We start from the raw sequence: 20,086 nt of genomic DNA, 5'->3' as shown, positions 1-20,086 counted from the left end.
CATACCAGCCAAATGCTGGGGCTGTACCTTCATTAAGGCCACGGCCGCTTTCTTCCCACTCCTAGCCCTTCCCTGTCCCATCGTCGCCATAAGACCTATCTGTGTCGGTGCGACATAAAGCAACTAGCAAGAAAACAAAAAAACAAAAAACAAAAAAAAAACATTCGAGCTCGATACTTGCGTTATATACCGTCAAGTTATATCAGTCTATTACACTTATGACTCTGTGACTGACAGCAAGGGCTCAGTCATCAGCGTATCCCAACTTTCAGACCAAGGTGATCAGTAGGGCTCGGAAGTTACGGAAAAGTCCTTTCTTTCTCGAGTGTCCTAGGACGAGGCCCAACATAATATTTTTTCATTCCGGGTCACTGAAGGCCGTAAAGTGGTGGGTTTTATTTGTTTTTTTGCCATATCCGGCATTTTTTACTTATAGGTCTTTTTTTAGCCGTATTTTAAGTCTTAACGGATATTTTTTTGCATATTCAGCTTATTTCGACTACATTCGTATTGCCCATTCTCAAATCGAACCATCATTAGGATCACGTCTTAAAAATCTATAGTAACAGAGAAAATGAAATGAAAAAAAGAAACTAATGCTTGAAAGAAACCAAATTATCAAGTGTCAAATTATTTGCAAGATAAATGAAAATTTGAAAGGAGAACATTTTGATGCGATTGTTTTTGAAAAGGAATATCCCACTTGCTTCAAGTATGAACTCGTAACATCCGTTGACGTGTCCGACTCGTTAGCCGAATGGTCACAGCGTACTGACCTTCGGTTCTTCAGAGGGTCCCGGGTTCGATTCCCGGCCGGGTTGGGGATTTTAACCTTCGTTGGTTAATTCCAATGGCCTGGGGGCTGGGTGTTTGTGCTGTCCCCAACATCCCTGCAACTCACACACCACACATAACACTATCCTCCACCACAACAACACGCAGTTACCTACACATGGCAGATGCCGTCCACCCCCATCGGAGGGTCTGCCTTACAAGGGCTGCACTCGGCTAGAAATAGCCACACGAAATTAAAATCCGTTGATGTGGAGAGATGTTTCTCTATGTTTCGCAACGTGCTGTCTGAAAACTGACGATCCTTTACACCTAAGAACCTAGAGATGACTATTGTCATATGCTGACAAGCCAACTGAGTTAAGGTTTCCGAATTTCAATTTCTGTAACTCTGCTGTGGTTAATCCAAATATGATTGCAGTTATATTAATTTCAATTTCCTTCTCCAGGATGTCCATTGCGGGTTTCGCTGAATTCATTCTAGGTGTAAAAAGTATTTCATTCTAAATTCTACAATTTCTTTTTTTTAACAAACACGGAATTTTAAATAATGCTAATCTAAAAATATCTACTATCTGAAATAAGTATTTCAATCATTTATTTTTGCACTGTCTGTGGCATACCAACAGAATTATGCGTTTTAAAACATCATATTCCTTCATTAAATATGTAACTGAAACTACAATTATGAATGAATTTGGATCGCGTTTTAACGTCCTTTTTGCCAGATTTTAGGTCGGTTATTTTTGGAAAAGTTTAGGTCTTTCTACAGGTCTTTTCTTAGGGAATTTATAGATCTTCAACTTACGAGCCCTAGTGTTCAGTATCCGCATGTATAGATTCCAACTCATTCTCCACCACTGGGTCAGTCAGAGGATGTGCTCAGCTGCGGTCATAATGCTGGCCGCTTAACATTTAAGATCCACCCGATAAGGCTTTTGACATTCAAAATTTGAACGTTTTAGAATTCTGAAAAACCCCTCTGTTCTTTCGAATGCATTTTAAAATAATTTTGAAGCTATTTATTGTCTTTAAATCGTAAGCATTTTGCGAAAGATTTTTTTTTTCTCAATTTGCATTACGTCGCACCGACACGAATAGGTCTTAGGGAGAGGATGGGATAGAAAAGGCCTAGGAGTGGGAGGGAAGCTACCGAGGCCTTAATTAAGGTATAGCCCCAGCATTTTCCTGATGCAAAAATGGTAAACCACGGGGGCGATTTGTGATGCTAATGGGCTTTTTTTCTTTTTTTCTTGCTAGTTGCTTTACGTCGCACCGACACAGATAGGTCTTATGGCAACGATGGGACAGGGAAGGGATAGGAATGGGAAGGAAGCGGCCGTGGCCTTAATTAAGGTACAGTCCCAGCATTTGCCTGGTGTGAAAATGGGAAACCACGGAAAACCATTTTCAGGGCTGCCGACAGTGAGGTTCGAACCTACCATCTCCCGAATACTGGATACTGGGCGCACTTAAGCGACTGCAGCTATCGAGCTCGGTCTAATGGGCTTTACAACGGAGGTTCTCATTCCCCAACAGAAATCTCTACAGCTCTTTTGCCAATGCAGCTCTTATTAAATGCCCGTCAGTCTCTTTTTTCAGGTCAGACAATTCGCACGCGCTTCAATCGCTGTTTGAAAGTCTTGTAATATTTGCTTCATTATTTAATATTTAAGTGTAATTGCTTTTCACTTAGCTTCGTGCAATAATGTGGAGGCCGCGGGAATCAAACATGGAAACTAACGCACCATAATATCCTAAATTAAATCTGCCGGTGCACACAAACGACCTTCAACCGAGCATCAATAGCAATGATACTCAACTAAATAGTACTGGTTCCGTGCTCACGATGATACTCAACCAGGTAGTAGTAGTAGTAGTTCTGCGAAGAAAAGTATAGGTGACTAAAACTCTAAGTAAACAAAATCAACGGCTGATATGTAGTGCATACGAATATGTTACGAAGAACAACGTATTATTATTATTATTATTATTATTATTATTATTATTATTATTATTATTATTATTATTATTATTATTATTAAGCCGTCGTCTCCAAACAGAGGTAGACGATCCACACGGCCAGCTCCGATCTTGACGTTGCAGCCATGCCATGTGGATTTATTGGAATATCTCTCAGGATCTTTAATGCAGTGGTTTCCCGTTGCCTTCTGCATCCTAATGCCGTTCTCCAAACTGGTTCCTCCGCCTTTGGGAACAATTTCTTGTCCCCAGGACGATAGAGTGCCCTTACCCATACCCGCTCATCCACTCTCAAAGAGACTGTTGGCACTTGGTATAGGGGATCTCCTTATACCGGGAGATAATCGGTCCCTTCATTCGTTAGCCGCCTGCATATTAAATATTATTTTAGACCAAAACTAATAATATAACAATATTATTTTTATATGCAGTCGTTGCCCCCTCTCTACCGCGGGGAGGTGAATGTCAGGATTTCACCGTCATTGAAACAAGGACCAAATGGCATTTCCTTGTTTCTCTGGTTCTTTAGAGAGGATAATAATAATAATAATAATAATAATAATAATAATAATAATAATAATAATAATAATAATAATAATAATAATTATTATTATTCTACTCCATAATTAGTGATTTTACTTTTCCTTTCTTTATTGAAAGGGAGACACTGATATTAGCTGCATAAAAGTAATATATTCATATGTTTACTTTTATATGAATTCAAGCATAGTATTTAGCGATACCTGCTATTTGTATCTAAAATACCGGGCGAGTTGGCCGTGCGGTTAGGGGCGCGCAGCTGTGAGCTTGGGTCCGGGAGATAGTGGGTTCGAACCACACTGCCGGCAGCCCTGAAGATGCTTTTCCGTGGTTTCCCATTTTCCCACCAGGTAAATGCTGGACCTGTACCTTAATTAAGGCCACGGCCGCTTCCTTCCCAATCCCAAGCCTTTCCTGTCCCATGTCCGGCACCATGGCTAAATCGTTAGCGTGCTGGCCTTTGCTCACAGGAGTCCCGGGTTCGATTCCCGGCAGGGTTGGGAATTTTAACCATCATTGGTTAATTTCTCTGGCACGGGGGCTGAGTGTTTGCGTCGTCTTCATCATCATTTCATCCTCATCACGACGCGCAGGTCGCCTACGGGAGTCAAATCAAAAGACCTGCACTTGGCGAGCCGAACATGTCCTCGGACACTCCCGGCACTAAAATCTATACGCCATTTAATTTTTTCCTATCCCATCGTCGCCATAAGACCTATCTGTGTCGGTGCGACGTAAAGCAAATAGAACATGGCGATGATTTACGACTATTTGAACGTTCTTTCTCGAGCTTATTTGCCAATTCCTTCTGTTTTTCTTTCTTTCTTCGTACTAAGATCTACGACCACTGCACGGGTTAAGCACGAAACAAAATATTCTGCGATATTGGTTTGTGCTGTGGTTCATGATCGGGTTTTTATATTTATATTGTGTTAAGAATAAATTAGATGTTAACATCTTCAAATAATCGACGCAAACTATGGCAAATTTGCTCTTGACAGCGCTCACTTGCCTTTTAAACGACACGCGCCTTTGTGTCCAGAGGAAAAAAAAAACGACTTACAACCCTCATTATCACCAAGACGGGCCAACAGACAACCCTTGTTATCACTAGGGTGGGCCAAGTTTTGGGATCAGAAGCTGCCGCATGGGTATGTGTTCAACGTCATGAGTATATTTTCAGAGCTGCCGACAGTAGGGTTCGAACCCACTATCTCCAGGATGCAAGCTTACAGCTGCGCATTCCTAACCGCCTGACCAACACGCCCGATGAAAGAAATTTTCTGCAGTTCTTTACACCACACTTATCTCAAATGTTCACGATTTGATACATTGATACACCGTATACTTGTAGAACTCACTGTGTGTTATCATGCCGGAGTCCAGAACTCCATTAATCGTTAGCACGATGAGTTTTAGTACCTCAAGATGGCAGCATTATTGTTGCATCACCCGATTAGCGGGACATCATCTTGATGCTAGATACACTGGTTCTTCTTCTTCAAAGTAAGATATTGAACACTGTCATTGCACGAGTAGTTTAGAAATTATGCTGATTTGAAACATTTCATAATTTTGTGACTCTCGCTGGCTCAAGTACAGTTCCGAAACTACAGGAATATTCTAGGTTAGTAGATCGGCGCATATTCCTGATCTCTCCCCATGTGATTATCACGCTTCCTTCGGACGAGGATGTGCAACAGGACACGGGTTTTACCACACGGGGTTTTTCAACCTGGTGCGTCGGTGTGATGAGTGCCTCAGTACTCACGGCGATTTTGTCTGATTGTCATCTCGATTCAGGTCTGTACGACCGTCGAACGGAAACTTTTTGATCGCCCCTTGTGTTTTCTGGAACGTTTTTAAAAATCGGGAGATCTTGAAAAATTTTGGAGGATCTGGCAACACTGCCAGAATAAAACGTAGCTTCGACTGAAGTTTCAGCCTGATTTATGTCCGTAACAGAACGGTACCTGCTGAGCTATTCGTAATTCTGTTTTATGTTTTTCGAAACACACTGCTGCGTTTAGATGCTTATCAAAGGTGCTATTTATGGGGGGTAAAGCAATGGCAAACTCCCTAACACCTCATCTTGCATATACCCGTAATATTAAGAGAAACGTTATGACAGACAGGACTGGAGAGAGGAGCACTGAACTTGCCCTTGCACGGTGTTGCCACATTCCTGCATTACTTTCTCCTTCCCCTCGCTTCCGACTCACTTGTTCGTTCATTCAGACCGCTGTGTTCTGTTGTACATCGCCTTGTGGGTGGGGGCGATAGAAAAACACCCACGTTGTCCGCTGCCTGTCGTAAGAGGCGGCTAAAAAGGGCCCCAGTTGCTCTGAATATTGTTGTGTGAGTTGGCAACCACGGCGCCCTTAGCTGAGTCCTGTCATTGCTTCCACTTGTGCCAGGCTCGTAACTTTCACCTGTCCTATCCGACCTCTCTTGGTTACTCCGACGGTATTAGAGCACTAGAGTCCTAGGGGGTCTTTCATTTTCACGCCCTTCGTGGGCCTTGTCTTCTCTTGGCCGATACCTTCATTTTTCGAAGTGTCGGATCCCTTCCATATTTTCTCTGTGATCAGTGTTATAGCCTATAGAGGATGGTTGCCTAGGTGTACTTCCTCTTAAAACAATAATCACCACCACCACCATCTGTTGTACATAACTAAGAAGTGAGAGGTTTGTTAACTTCAAACAACACGAGCCGGCCAGCAGCCTCATCTTCATGACAACCTCAGTGGGTCCGATCACGTTTTCATTGTAACCATACCTCCTACTCCGTCCTCCCCACCCAGGCAGGCAGTAAACGGACCGTCTATGAACTGCCAGGACGTATCTTTAAATATTATAACTGTCGTACGTCTCATGATGACACTGCCATCGGCTTTTGCTGTTTTCCTATAACTTCATAACCGGTGGTGGTGCTATCTGAGGATGAAACCAGCTTTCAAGCTGATAACAGACGACATTGTAACTACGAAGTGACCATTTTTTGATACCAGCAGCGCACACTGTCACCTAACAACCTAGGCCTATAGGAACTACGTGGGCGGCCAATCTATTCAATCCCACCATATCTGCCATTCTGAGTCAATCAATTAGTCGGCACTGATATGCATTTAGAACAGTCGGCCAGGTGGCAGATTCCCTATCTGTTGTTTTCCGAGCCTAGCCTTTTTCTTAAATGATTGCAAAGAATTTGGAAATTTATTGAACATCACCCTTGATAAATTATTCCAGTTCCTAACTCCCCTTCCTATAAACGAACATGTGCCCCAGTTTGTCCTCTTGAATTCCAAATTTTTCTTGATATTGTGATCTTTCCTACTTTTAAAAATACTACTCACACTTATTCGTCTACGCCATCTCTCCACGGACAGCTCTGAGCAGCTCGTCTCTTTTCTCCGTAGTCTTCCCAGCCCAAACTTTGCAACATTTTTGTAACCATTCTATTTTGTCGGAAATCACCCACTCTTACGAATATGAGACAATAACGGTATTGGATGATGCGTCTGTTTCCTTGCTCGTTTTTGGGAAGGCAACTGTGTATATTTCTGGGAGTTCTCTATATGTTAGATCCTATTTTAAAAGGCTGTCAAGTATAAAAACCTGGGAAGAATGTGAATCAATCAAGATGTTTCTTGATACCCTCACACACAATAAGCATAATAGATGGTGTGGTCGACACTCTATCTATAAAGCCGAGAGAAATGGCCTACATCAAACGGTTATTTTGATAAAGCCGAAACAAAACGCAGCTGACACAGATGCCAAATAGCAACATCGATGTTGAACAGCCGCTATCGAGCTGTACTTGTTTTGGCTGACGTTGTCTCTCTTGGCCGGGTGGAGTGCTAGGGACGTCGCTGAGCCAACAGATTCTCGCCTGTCTCCTCAGAGATGGACCGCAGGCCTCGTCATCTCCACCGACTTTTATTTTTCACCTGGATGAACAGCTGACCGACATAAAATGATCTCAAAATACTACGTATACAATTTCCTTAATGCGTCTCTACACAGCGACAGTTATAAACTTGTTTATTTGCCCTAATTCAAGGTATTTATTGCTTAACAATCTCATATTTATTTAAAAATGACCTCCAGTTCCTTTCGTCTTCTGCTTTAATTAGAAGCATTAATCTTAATATAGCTATCGATAGGAGCAGGGGTCAACAAATGGCAGACCGCAGGTCCATTTTGTTTCATATCATAACTGATCTCAATATGAAGTAATGGTACTGTTTAGTGCTACAGGAGAAATATCGTAATGTTTTTTTTTTGCTATTTGCTTTACGTCGCACCGACACAGATAGGTCTTATGGCGATGATGGGATGGGAACTGCCTAGGAAGTGGAAGGATGCGGCCGTGGCCTTAATTAAGGTACAGCCCCGGCATTTGCCTGGTGTGAAAATGGGAAACCACGGAAAACCATCTTCAGGGCTGCCGACAGTGGGGCTCGAACCCACGATCTCCCGATTACTGGATACTGGCCGCACTTAAGCGACTGCAGCTATCGAGCTCGGTCGTAATGTTTTAAGACGTTTAAGTTTTTCGAAGTGCCGATGACCACTGCCTGCGTTTAATCGAAATCAATCAATCAATCAATCAATCAATCAATCAATCAATCAATCAATCAATCAATCAATCAATCAATCAATCAATCAATCAATCAATCAATCAATCAATCAATCAATCAATCAATCAATCAATCAATCAATCAATCAATCAATCAATATATTGAGCCGTATCCGACCGGCCCATAATAATAATTGGAATATTATTTGACCATATATGTGAATTTATTAATAAAAGATACAGTCTAATATGTTAAAGCATCGTATCCCAAGATAGTTAATACCGGATGTTGAGCAAGACTGTAAGTCGCTGGATGTTGCTTCATATTTCCGCATGACCGTGAGAAAGTAAGCGTACCCACGCGCTGGCAAGGACCGACACGTGTATTACATGCTGACCAAGCAAGATATTTCAGCCAATGGGAATTTATGGATTTGGCAAACATGGAGGCTACACCGCGTCATATATTAATTCCAGGATGACCAACATGCTCTGTGGATAAAGTCAGTTTCTGTAGACAATCGGTTTTCCACAGTTTCTGAAGTTAGATATATTTGGTAATGTATTATAGAAATTGGTGGAAGAGATTTGCTAATGTTTGAGCTGTGTTTTATAAATATATCACAATAAGTATTGTATCATCATACATGACGAACTCTCTGATTGGTGGTTGGTTCAGATACCCGGGAACCCCAACAATATTAGCGTCACCGAAGCCTCCTCAGTAATCCAAGCTCTGGAGAGCGTCATTCTGTAGCAAAAATTTGAGCAGTACGGATGTATTAACTCGGCACTCTGTAGGAAAAGTTTGAACAGTGCGGATGTACCAACTCTGTGACTGGTGATTGTAATTAACGTGGCGTTATTCCAGAAATAGTAACTGGTTCTCGTTGATACTTCAAATTGTGCAGTCGTAATTTACTGTGCTTTGACAGAGTTTACTTTTAATCGATAAAGACGGTGTAGTGACCGCTGAGTAACAAGTGTTGTGGAAACGTGCTAGTGTTTCACTATTTCGCGACGGGCGCGTATTCGCGTGGAACTTCCGTATCGAACCGTGGGCTGCTTTTAAAACTGTAATTTTACCCTTTTAGTGAAGTGTGTTATATATATGTGAATCAGTGTGTTAGCTGATCTGGTAAAAGAAAGGGTATTTCGGCTCGCAGCATTAAGCAGCGAAGAGGTTATCAACTATAGTCTTCTGTGTTCCAGTGAATTGTTTTCCAGCAAGATGATGGATACACCTGCAGAGGAAGGAAGTGCATTCCCACATGTTAAGGATGTGATTAACATGGTGTAGATCCCAAAATTAGTGGGGATGTAAGCTGCTATCCTGGTTCCCCGAGAGTCATCTAAAGTAAGATGCACGTATTATATATGGCATGATATGTAAGTTATGTTAAGGTACTAGGGCAGTGTAGATAGAATTTTCAGTTTCATTTAAAGTAAGCCTGACGGCATGTATTTGTTTAATTTTGTCACTATGGTAGATTCGGATACGAGATTAATGCATGTTTATTTTATTTTTATTTTGCTTTATGATTAGATGTTTGGGAAAATGAGGGATTGATAGGATCAGTTATTGTTGTAAATATAGTACTTAGCGTAGGATATTCCGAGTTTTCCTTAAATATATGCTAGAAGGGCTAGATCGACAGGTTCATTTCTATATTACGTCAAACACGTATCAATTCATTTTATTTCGGTTATTCAGAGAGACAGGTATAGCTATTTTGCATGATGCATGGTTTTTCAGAAGCTGCCAGAAGGAGCTGCAGAACGTCGTTGTTAAATTAAGATCTTTGAGGTTAAGTTGGATTCTGTTTGCCTGATGGTCTGCCAAGGACTTGAACAGCGTCTCGTTATGTGGAAAGGCCAGTAGGATTCATGAGGAATGATGAGATAATAATTGCATGCTTAATTATAATGTATTGGTACAGGCCGATTGTATGCCTGACAAGATAGAGAGAAATTGTGCAGATGTGTGTGTGCCTGCCTAGCGTCTTCTGAGTATATTGTGATCAGAATGGACAGTGTTAATTCCAGACTATTGAGTCTGATGTTGTTAAATGGCCCAAGCATGCTAAGAAGCAATTAATATACGGGAGTTTCCGTGTAGTTGATGATGGGCGTTATCTCATGGCAAGTTGAGTCCTGGCCTGTGTTATCGGCATGTGTGAAAGAGACAGTATTTCCTTGTGGCGGCCACGGGAGACAAAATCCAATCTTTAGCGTAGTGGAGTTCAATATTTCTTTACAGCTCGTAATCTACCCGGAAGTACATGACGGATGACCGCGCTGTTGAGCGCTCAAACGCAGCAGAAGGAGGCAATGTTGCCCATTGCTTTCTTCATGACATCAAGGATTATTTATATGTTTTTCTCTTACAGGATGGTTTTACCTTATTATTTTGTGATTATATACCTTGTCTCGTTGTTTTTAAAGGGAACAGCCCGAGTGCTGATGTATTGTTGGTTTATCTAGTTCTGTCTAGATTTTTTGCTGTGAACCGGGATTCACATTAGAAGCAGTGTAGCATTTAAGACTTTACTCGGTATCCGATGTATATATATGTTTAGTTTGATTATTTGAATTATTGTAAATATAGTGTAGGATTTGCCCCTAGTATTTTGCATACCTTACATAGCGTCCGGTGCGTCTTAAGTATTTTTTTCTTTCCGTCGTAATTTTTCACATGATGTAACTTTGATTTTACGGAAATAGTTTGATGACTCTCGGGAGTAACTTAATTTTGAAACCGTATCGTTGGGATGCGATAATGTGAAACTCCATACCGAAATACCAATGGCAGTGTTTGCATACACTTGTTGCCATACAACATAAATATTGGACTATGAGAAGATACTCAGTCTTGATTTTTATATATGTTCTTTATTGAACTTGTTTTTCTTTTAATGTCAAATTTGTATTATCACTCATTTAACGTTTCTGATTTCGATTTATTTTATTACTTTGAGTTCATTTTTTACAAGTTATTATTTTTTTTATTCAATTATTTTCGTGTGATTTGATCGGGGATATTTGTTAATAAATCCATCTTACCCCCTATGATTGTTTCTCATTCGTGTTATACCTCCATTTCCTGTCATTGATTGATATTTTAGTGTAGAACTTCGACTTTTATCCTGACCCAATCGACAACCAACCCACACTCTGCCCAACCCTGAGTTAGTCGGATGTTCATACAGGAATGGAGGCATCGTCCTAGAGGGTATTTACCCCTGGGTACGGTACATATATATTTGGCGCCGCAACTAAGGGCAAATAGACACTTTGGCGTATGTTCGTATCCCGCTGGGAGTATTTTTGTGTTACCCAAAGATGTCTAGGTTGTTCTTACAAACTTGGGCAGGTCAAATTGAGATTTACGAGAGTGAATGTGATTTGACAAGCTATTCCGAAGGCTAGATAGGATTAGGATCATGGTTCGAAAGCTGGAAGAGACCAATAATTGGTATCCAGACAATGATTAAATTTAAGAAAGGTAGATAGGTAATTTCGAACCATAGGCGCAACTTAGGAATCTGGCAACCTAACGTTCAGACAACTTGAGTCTAGAGTCCCATGTTCAGTACTACGAATGATAGTAGGCGGACATGAAAGGGCAAGATTTCATAGGAAATCGTGTGTTTAGAAAACAGAGTAAAATCTAAATGCATTACGTTAGGGACATCGGCAAAAAGTTTGATTTAAATTATGTTAGGAAGAATGAGGAACATAGCCGATAAATAAGGCGTGTCGTAGTAGTAAAGGAACTCTATTTGAGTCAGAGAACTATAAAAAGATTTCTCTAATGAGGTAAAGTGGTCGATGACGTGTCCTTCAGACATGTGTTGATCTTGATATAGCCTGGAATTTGTGTGTAGATCAAATTTCAATTGCCAGTAACGATAATTTTATTTGATTTAGAGTAAGGCTAGGAACTTAAGAGCGCCTCAGTCTTAAGAAAATGTTGATGATATTTGCAATGAGTGCTGATGATTCAAGACTGGTAAACCTATGCTGGAATATTAGTCTGGAGTCGGAGGTATTTATCGTAAATATGGTCCAGTACTGTTGTCTAGTACTTAGATTAGAGCCCAAAAGACAGGAAAATTAATGTTTGGATTTAAAGATTTTGGGGCCATAATATTAGTAATTTATTTTTAAAGTTATGATAACGCGTTTGTTTGTTATGCGCGGCAGAAGATAAATATTCCAAATCATAGGAAGCTTCTATATGGCGAATTTTGAGGCCATGTTTTCTTGATATATGATTAACGAAAATCATAGAAGCTTTTCAGTAAAGTAAATGGTTTTCGTATGGAGTACACAAGATACGGTATAGGATACTAGGTAGTGGCGAGCATCCCTGCGTTTTCTCGAATACGTATTTGGTATGGCGATGACGATAGAGGAGTTGTTGGCGGAGATGGACAGAAGGGAACAGGAGCGTATGGCGGAGATGGACAGAAGGGAGCAGGAGCGTATGAATGAACTTTCGAGTAAGTTGGAGGAGCAATTTAAACAAGCGGCGGATAGGTCAATGGAAGAAACTAGGGAACAATTTAAACAAGCTGCAGATAGGACTGACGAACAGTTAAAACAGGCTGCGGAAAAAAGCGAAGAACAGTCCAGAGAGACTAGACAGTTATTGACACAGGCGGCGGAGAAAACTGACGAGCAACTTAAGGTGGCGACTAATGAGTTACAGGGGAAAATTGACTTCGTTCGTACATGCTGTCTAGAAGGCATGGGAAAATTAGAGAAACAGCTAGAGACAGTAGAATTTAAAACACAGACGCAAATTGAAAAGATCAGAGATTCTGTTGAGGAAATCGCCGATCGGGTTACAGAACACATGACTAGCACAGATAAGCGGCTGGGAGACTTATCGCATACAGTAGAAGAAGCCACAGCAGAGATTACACTCCAGCGAGGCGCGATTGACAAGTTACGGATTGACACGGAGACGAGGTTGGAAGAGTTCACCGTGGACATCAGTAAACAAATTACTGAAGCTCAGCAGAATACTGAAGATAAAATTGATTTGAAACTTAAGATGAAGCAAAAGGAGACTGAGGAAAGAATGAAGGAAATAGAAACTCAGATTCGATTGGAAATGAAGGAGGACATTGCGGAGACAGGCAAGGAAGTCAAAGACATGATAATGGCTGATCGGGAAAGGAACAAGGAAGATCTACAGGTACTTGGTTCGAGTCTGGAGACGTGGACAGAGGTTTCACAGAAAAATCAAGTGAAGATAGGGGTTGTTGAGAAGGAAATCGCCTACATGAAGGATAAGTTAGAATTGTTGGATTTACGAACGGACAAAGAACTCAGTAAATTAAAATGTACAGTGCAACAAACCATTATAGAGAAGGCACCCAGTCAAGTTAGCGATAACGTTGCGCTGAGCGATCTTCTACAGTTACCGCGTCAGGAGGTCCACTGTTCAACTCCGAATGAAACACATAATGTTCCTATTTACAATATTATGAGGAGCAATGAAGAAAAACCACGGAAGTTTACAGGATATGATGAGAGAACACCTAAAGCTTTCTTGCGGGAAATTGATGACTTCTTGGCAGATTACAAGGTACCACCAGAGCGTAAATTGAGGACAGTAGAAAGATTTTTAGGCGATACCGTGGCTGAATGGGCGAATGCTTTCCGTTATACATTTACTACATATGAGGAGTTTAAGGAGGCATTTCTTAAAAAGTTTTGGGATGTATCTACGCAGCAATCACTGAGGATGGAATTGTATTCACGTAGATATCCGGCTACTACGCCAACGAAGTATTCTCCTTTTTTCATTTCTCAGATGCTAAAATTTCGTGATTTAGACATGCCCCCAAGCGAGAGCGAAATTATAGCGGCAATCTCTCGGCAACTACCTCTTGAAGTGCAGAGAACATTAATTGCAGCTAATGCTAAAACTGCAGCAGAGGCGGAACTGACTTTAAGACAGTTAGACTTAACATCTAGTCAAAACCAGCCTAGGTTGAGGCATGTTGAGGCTATCCATACGGTAGGGGTGGAAGAAGGAAGTAATCCACCGAAAGTAAGGAAGAGAAATGATTATCAAAGCTTAGGGACTCAAACAGCGACACATGAGCAAACCAACAGGAGTGCTGTACATCAGGATGGTAACTGGCAGCGGAGAGACAGAAGAGACCAGTTTCGAAGAAATAATTATCAAGGTAACAGCCTAAATCAGCGAGGATATAGCTATACAAATGGAAATAATGGGAGGACCTATAGATACAAGTATAGAAACTATGGTGGACCCAGAAGACCATATTATCGTTGGGACGAGAAGGAGCGAAACCCCAGAGGAGGAAGAGACAATTACCAGGAGAACCGTGACCAAAGAAGAGAAGAGTCAAGACAGTACGTTGAAGAGTTGAGAGGAAAAAGGCAGGAGGAAGACCGGTGGAGAGGAGCTATACAAGCTAATGGTAACGAAGAATGTCATGGAGCTGAAAGTGTTGCGTACAGGGAATACCGTGTAAAGCAACAGGAAAACAGGTTGAATCCCAATGCTCCTAATTATGAGAGTAGAGGGAATAATGGTAGCAAAGCCCAATGACGATCACAGCAGATTAGAATAGATGACATCCCAGAAGGAGAAGAAGAAGAAGGAGAGATGGCAGAAGATGAGAGTGAAGATGATGGAGAAGAAGAAGAAAATCCGAAAGATGAACCTGTGATGGTGGATGCAGATGACCCGGAAGAAGACACGGAGAATGTCAACTTCGCGCAGATGGAAAGAGACAATTATTCAGAGGAAGAAGATTGTGATGAGTGTGGTGGTGTGCAGAGACGTTTTCATGCGTTACTTGACATCTACTACAACATCCGCCAAGATAATGATAGACTGTGGGAAGAGAATACAAATTTGCGAGACGGCAAATAGTACTAAAGGAAAGAGATTGCATATATCCAGATGATAATAAATAGTCAAATAATACATTAAGAAAAAAAATAAATACTCCATATTCATTTTTTTCCCTGGGTAAGAGGAGGATGAGCCGTATCCGACCGGCCCATAATAATAATTGGAATATTATTTGACCATATATGTGAATTTATTAATAAAAGATACAGTCTAATATGTTAAAGCATCGTATCCCAAGATAGTTAATACCGGATGTTGAGCAAGACTGTAAGTCGCTGGATGTTGCTTCATATTTCCGCATGACCGTGAGAAAGTAAGCGTACCCACGCGCTGGCAAGGACCGACACGTGTATTACATGCTGACCAAGCAAGATATTTCAGCCAATGGGAATTTATGGATTTGGCAAACATGGAGGCTACACCGCGTCATATATTAATTCCAGGATGACCAACATGCTCTGTGGATAAAGTCAGTTTCTGTAGACAATCGGTTTTCCACAGTTTCTGAAGTTAAATATATTTGGTAATGTATTATAGAAATTGGTGGAAGAGATTTGCTAATGTTTGAGCTGTGTTTTATAAATATATCACAATAAGTATTGTATCATCATACATGACGAACTCTCTGATTGGTGGTTGGTTCAGATACCCGGGAACCCCAACAATATTAGCGTCACCGAAGCCTCCTCAGTAATCCAAGCTCTGGAGAGCGTCATTCTGTAGCAAAAATTTGAGCAGTACGGATGTATTAACTCGGCACTCTGTAGGAAAAGTTTGAACAGTGCGGATGTACCAACTCTGTGACTGGTGATTGTAATTAACGTGGCGTTATTCCAGAAATAGTAACTGGTTCTCGTTGATACTTCAAATTGTGCAGTCGTAATATTTACTGTGCTTTGACAGAGTTTACTTTTAATCGATAAAGACGGTGTAGTGACCGCTGAGTAACAAGTGTTGTGGAAACGTGCTAGTGTTTCACTATTTCGCGACGGGCGCGTATTCGCGTGGAACTTCCGTATCGAACCGTGGGCTGCTTTTAAAACTGTAATTTTACCCTTTTAGTGAAGTGTGTTATATATATGTGAATCAGTGTGTTAGCTGATCTGGTAAAAGAAAGGGTATTTCGGCTCGCAGCATTAAGCAGCGAAGAGGTTATCAACTATAGTCTTCTGTGTTCCAGTGAATTGTTTTCCAGCAAGATGATGGATACACCTGCAGAGGAAGGAAGTGCATTCCCACATGTTAAGGATGTGATTAACATGGTGTAGATCCCAAAATTAGTGGGGATGTAAGCTGCTATCCTGGTTCCCCGAGAGTCATCTAAAGTAAGATGCACGTATTATATATGGCATGATATGTAAGTTATGTTAAGGTACTAGGGCAGTGTAGATAGAATTTTCAGTTTCATTTAAAGTAAGCCTGACGGCATGTATTTGTTTAATTTTGTCACTATGGTAGATTCGGATACGAGATTAATGCATGTTTATTTTATTTTTATTTTGCTTTATGATTAGATGTTTGGGAAAATGAGGGATTGATAGGATCAGTTATTGTTGTAAATATAGTACTTAGCGTAGGATATTCCGAGTTTTCCTTAAATATATGCTAGAAGGGCTAGATCGACAGGTTCATTTCTATATTACGTCAAACACGTATCAATTCATTTTATTTCGGTTATTCAGAGAGACAGGTATAGCTATTTTGCATGATGCATGGTTTTTCAGAAGCTGCCAGAAGGAGCTGCAGAACGTCGTTGTTAAATTAAGATCTTTGAAGTTAAGTTGGATTCTGTTTGCCTGATGGTCTGCCAAGGACTTGAACAGCGTCTCGTTATGTGGAAAGGCCAGTAGGATTCATGAGGAATGATGAGATAATAATTGCATGCTTAATTATAATGTATTGGTACAGGCCGATTGTATGCCTGACAAGATAGAGAGAAATTGTGCAGATGTGTGTGTGCCTGCCTAGCGTCTTCTGAGTATATTGTGATCAGAATGGACAGTGTTAATTCCAGACTATTGAGTCTGATGTTGTTAAATGGCCCAAGCATGCTAAGAAGCAATTAATATACGGGAGTTTCCGTGTAGTTGATGATGGGCGTTATCTCATGGCAAGTTGAGTCCTGGCCTGTGTTATCGGCATGTGTGAAAGAGATAGTATTTCCTTGTGGCGGCCACGGGAGACAAAATCCAATCTTTAGCGTAGTGGAGTTCAATATTTCTTTACAGCTCGTAATCTACCCGGAAGTACATGACGGATGACCGCGCTGTTGAGCGCTCAAACGCAGCAGAAGGAGGCAATGTTGCCCATTGCTTTCTTCATGACATCAAGGATTATTTATATGTTTTTCTCTTACAGGATGGTTTTACCTTATTATTTTGTGATTATATACCTTGTCTCGTTGTTTTTAAAGGGAACAGCCCGAGTGCTGATGTATTGTTGGTTTATCTAGTTCTGTCTAGATTTTTTGCTGTGAACCGGGATTCACATTAGAAGCAGTGTAGCATTTAAGACTTTACTCGGTATCCGATGTATATATATGTTTAGTTTGATTATTTGAATTATTGTAAATATAGTGTAGGATTTGCCCCTAGTATTTTGCATACCTTACATAGCGTCCGGTGCGTCTTAAGTATTTTTTTCTTTCCGTCGTAATTTTTCACATGATGTAACTTTGATTTTACGGAAATAGTTTGATGACTCTCGGGAGTAACTTAATTTTGAAACCGTATCGTTGGGATGCGATAATGTGAAACTCCATACCGAAATACCAATGGCAGTGTTTGCATACACTTGTTGCCATACAACATAAATATTGGACTATGAGAAGATACTCAGTCTTGATTTTTATATATGTTCTTTATTGAACTTGTTTTTCTTTTAATGTCAAATTTGTATTATCACTCATTTAACGTTTCTGATTTCGATTTATTTTATTACTTTGAGTTCATTTTTTACAAGTTATTATTTTTTTTATTCAATTATTTTCGTGTGATTTGATCGGGGATATTTGTTAATAAATCCATCTTACCCCCTATGATTGTTTCTCATTCGTGTTATACCTCCATTTCCTGTCATTGATTGATATTTTAGTGTAGAACTTCGACTTTTATCCTGACCCAATCGACAACCAACCCACACTCTGCCCAACCCTGAGTTAGTCGGATGTTCATACAGGAATGGAGGCATCGTCCTAGAGGGTATTTACCCCTGGGTACGGTACAATATCAATCAATCAATCAATCAATCAATCAATCAATCAATCAATCAATCAATCAATCAATCAATCAATCAATCAATCAATCAATCAATCAATCACGACGATCTGTATTTAGCGTAATCGCCCAGGTAGCAGATTCCCTATCTGTTGTTTATTTAGTATTTTTAACATCATTTCAAATAATTTTGAAATTTATTTAATATCTCCCTTGGTAAATTCCAATTCCAAATTCACCTTCCTATAAACAGACATTTGCCCCAGTTTGCCCTCTTTAATTCCAACTTTATCTTCGTATTGTAATCTTTCCTACTGTTAAAAATACCTCTCAAATTTATTCCTTTAATAATGTAATTGTACGCCATCTCTCCACGGACAGCTCGGAACATACCACTTAGTCGAGCAGCTCTCCCAAGTCTTCCCAGTCCAAACTTTACAACATTTTTGTAACGCTACTCTTTTGTCGGAAGTCACTCAGAACAAATCGAGCTGCTTTTCTTAGGATTTTTCTTTCCATTTCTCGAATGAAGTAATCCTGGAGAGAACACCATGCAATGGAACCATGCTTTAGTGGGGATCTTACTAGAGACTTATATTTCCTCTCCTTTACATCCTTACTGAAATGAATGAAAACCTACAACCTGTTTTCCAGTCATTGACCGGGTCAGCCATGGAATGAATGGAGCAGATATATGCTATTAGTACGATGGGGTCGCCACTCCCAAAGTGACTTATTAATGACTGATAGATGCTATGAAATGAGAATGGAGAGTGTTGCTGGAATGAAAGATGACAGGGAAATCCGGAATACCCGGAGAAAAAACTGTCCCGCCTCCGCTTTGTCCAGCACAAATCTCACATGGATTGACCAGGATTTGAACCACGGTATCCAGCGGTGAGAGGCCGACGCGCTGCCGTCTGAGCCACGGAGGCTTCTTACATCCTTACTAAAACCCCTAAATACCCTCTTAACCATGTACAGAGATCTGTATCCTTTATTTACAATCACATCAATGTGATTGCCCCAATGAAGATCTTTCCTTATATTAACACCAAGGTACTTACAGGGATCCCCATAAGGAACTTTTACCCCACCAATGCAGTAATTAAAACTGAGAGGATTTTTCCTATTAGTGAAACTCACAACCTGACTTATAACCCCGTTTATTATCATACCATTGCCTACTGTCCACCTCACGACGTTGTTGAAGTCTTTCTGCAGTTGCTCATAATCTTCTAATTTACTTATTTCTCTACACAGAACATCATCATCATCATCATCGGCAAAAAGCCTCATCTCTGATTCCAGTTTTTTTACTCATATCATTTATACTATATATAAGAAAACATAAAGGTCAAATAATACTACTTTGAAGAAAAATGAAATGGCGTATGGCTTTTAGTGCCGGGAGTGTCCGAGGACAAGTTCGGCTCGCCAGATGCAGGTCTTTTGATTTGACACCGTAGGCGACCTGCGCGTCGTGATGAGGATGAAATGATGATGAAGACGACACATACACCCAGTCCCCGTGCCAGCGAAATTAACCAATTATGGTTAAAATTCCCGACCCTGCCGGGAATCGAACCCGGGACCCCTGTGACGAAAGGCCAGCACGTTAACCATTTAGCCATGGAGCCGGACACTGCTTTGAAGAATTTTCCTCTTAATGACTAGATGATCAGATAAAGCTTTACCTACTGTATTTTTTTACTTCTATTTTATAGATACGGTGTGGTTGAATGTGATTTGTTTGAAATAGATACAGTACCGGTCAAAAGTTCAGGACCACATTAAAAAATCATGAAGTGTCATCTAGAACCTAAAATTGTGCTACTAGACCTCTGTATTTTTTTTAGCTCTCCCATCTAATACGATATACGTCGCCTGATTTCGTTGATTTACGCCAAGTATTGTATAAGTTATACATTTTTAATTGTTGGAAGGTAGCGTCAGAAAGTCAACATTTTTAGAAATATTATGTGCTATATACTCTAATTAGTTTCAAGTATCACAACCAAGATTCTTTTGTAGACTTAGCATTAGTTGGGGGTCATGTTAGTACAA

Source organism: Anabrus simplex, chromosome 1 (genome assembly GCF_040414725.1).
Source record: "Anabrus simplex isolate iqAnaSimp1 chromosome 1, ASM4041472v1, whole genome shotgun sequence".
In the NCBI taxonomy this organism is placed as follows: Eukaryota; Metazoa; Arthropoda; class Insecta; order Orthoptera; family Tettigoniidae; genus Anabrus; species Anabrus simplex.
This window is presented reverse-complemented; position numbering follows the sequence as displayed.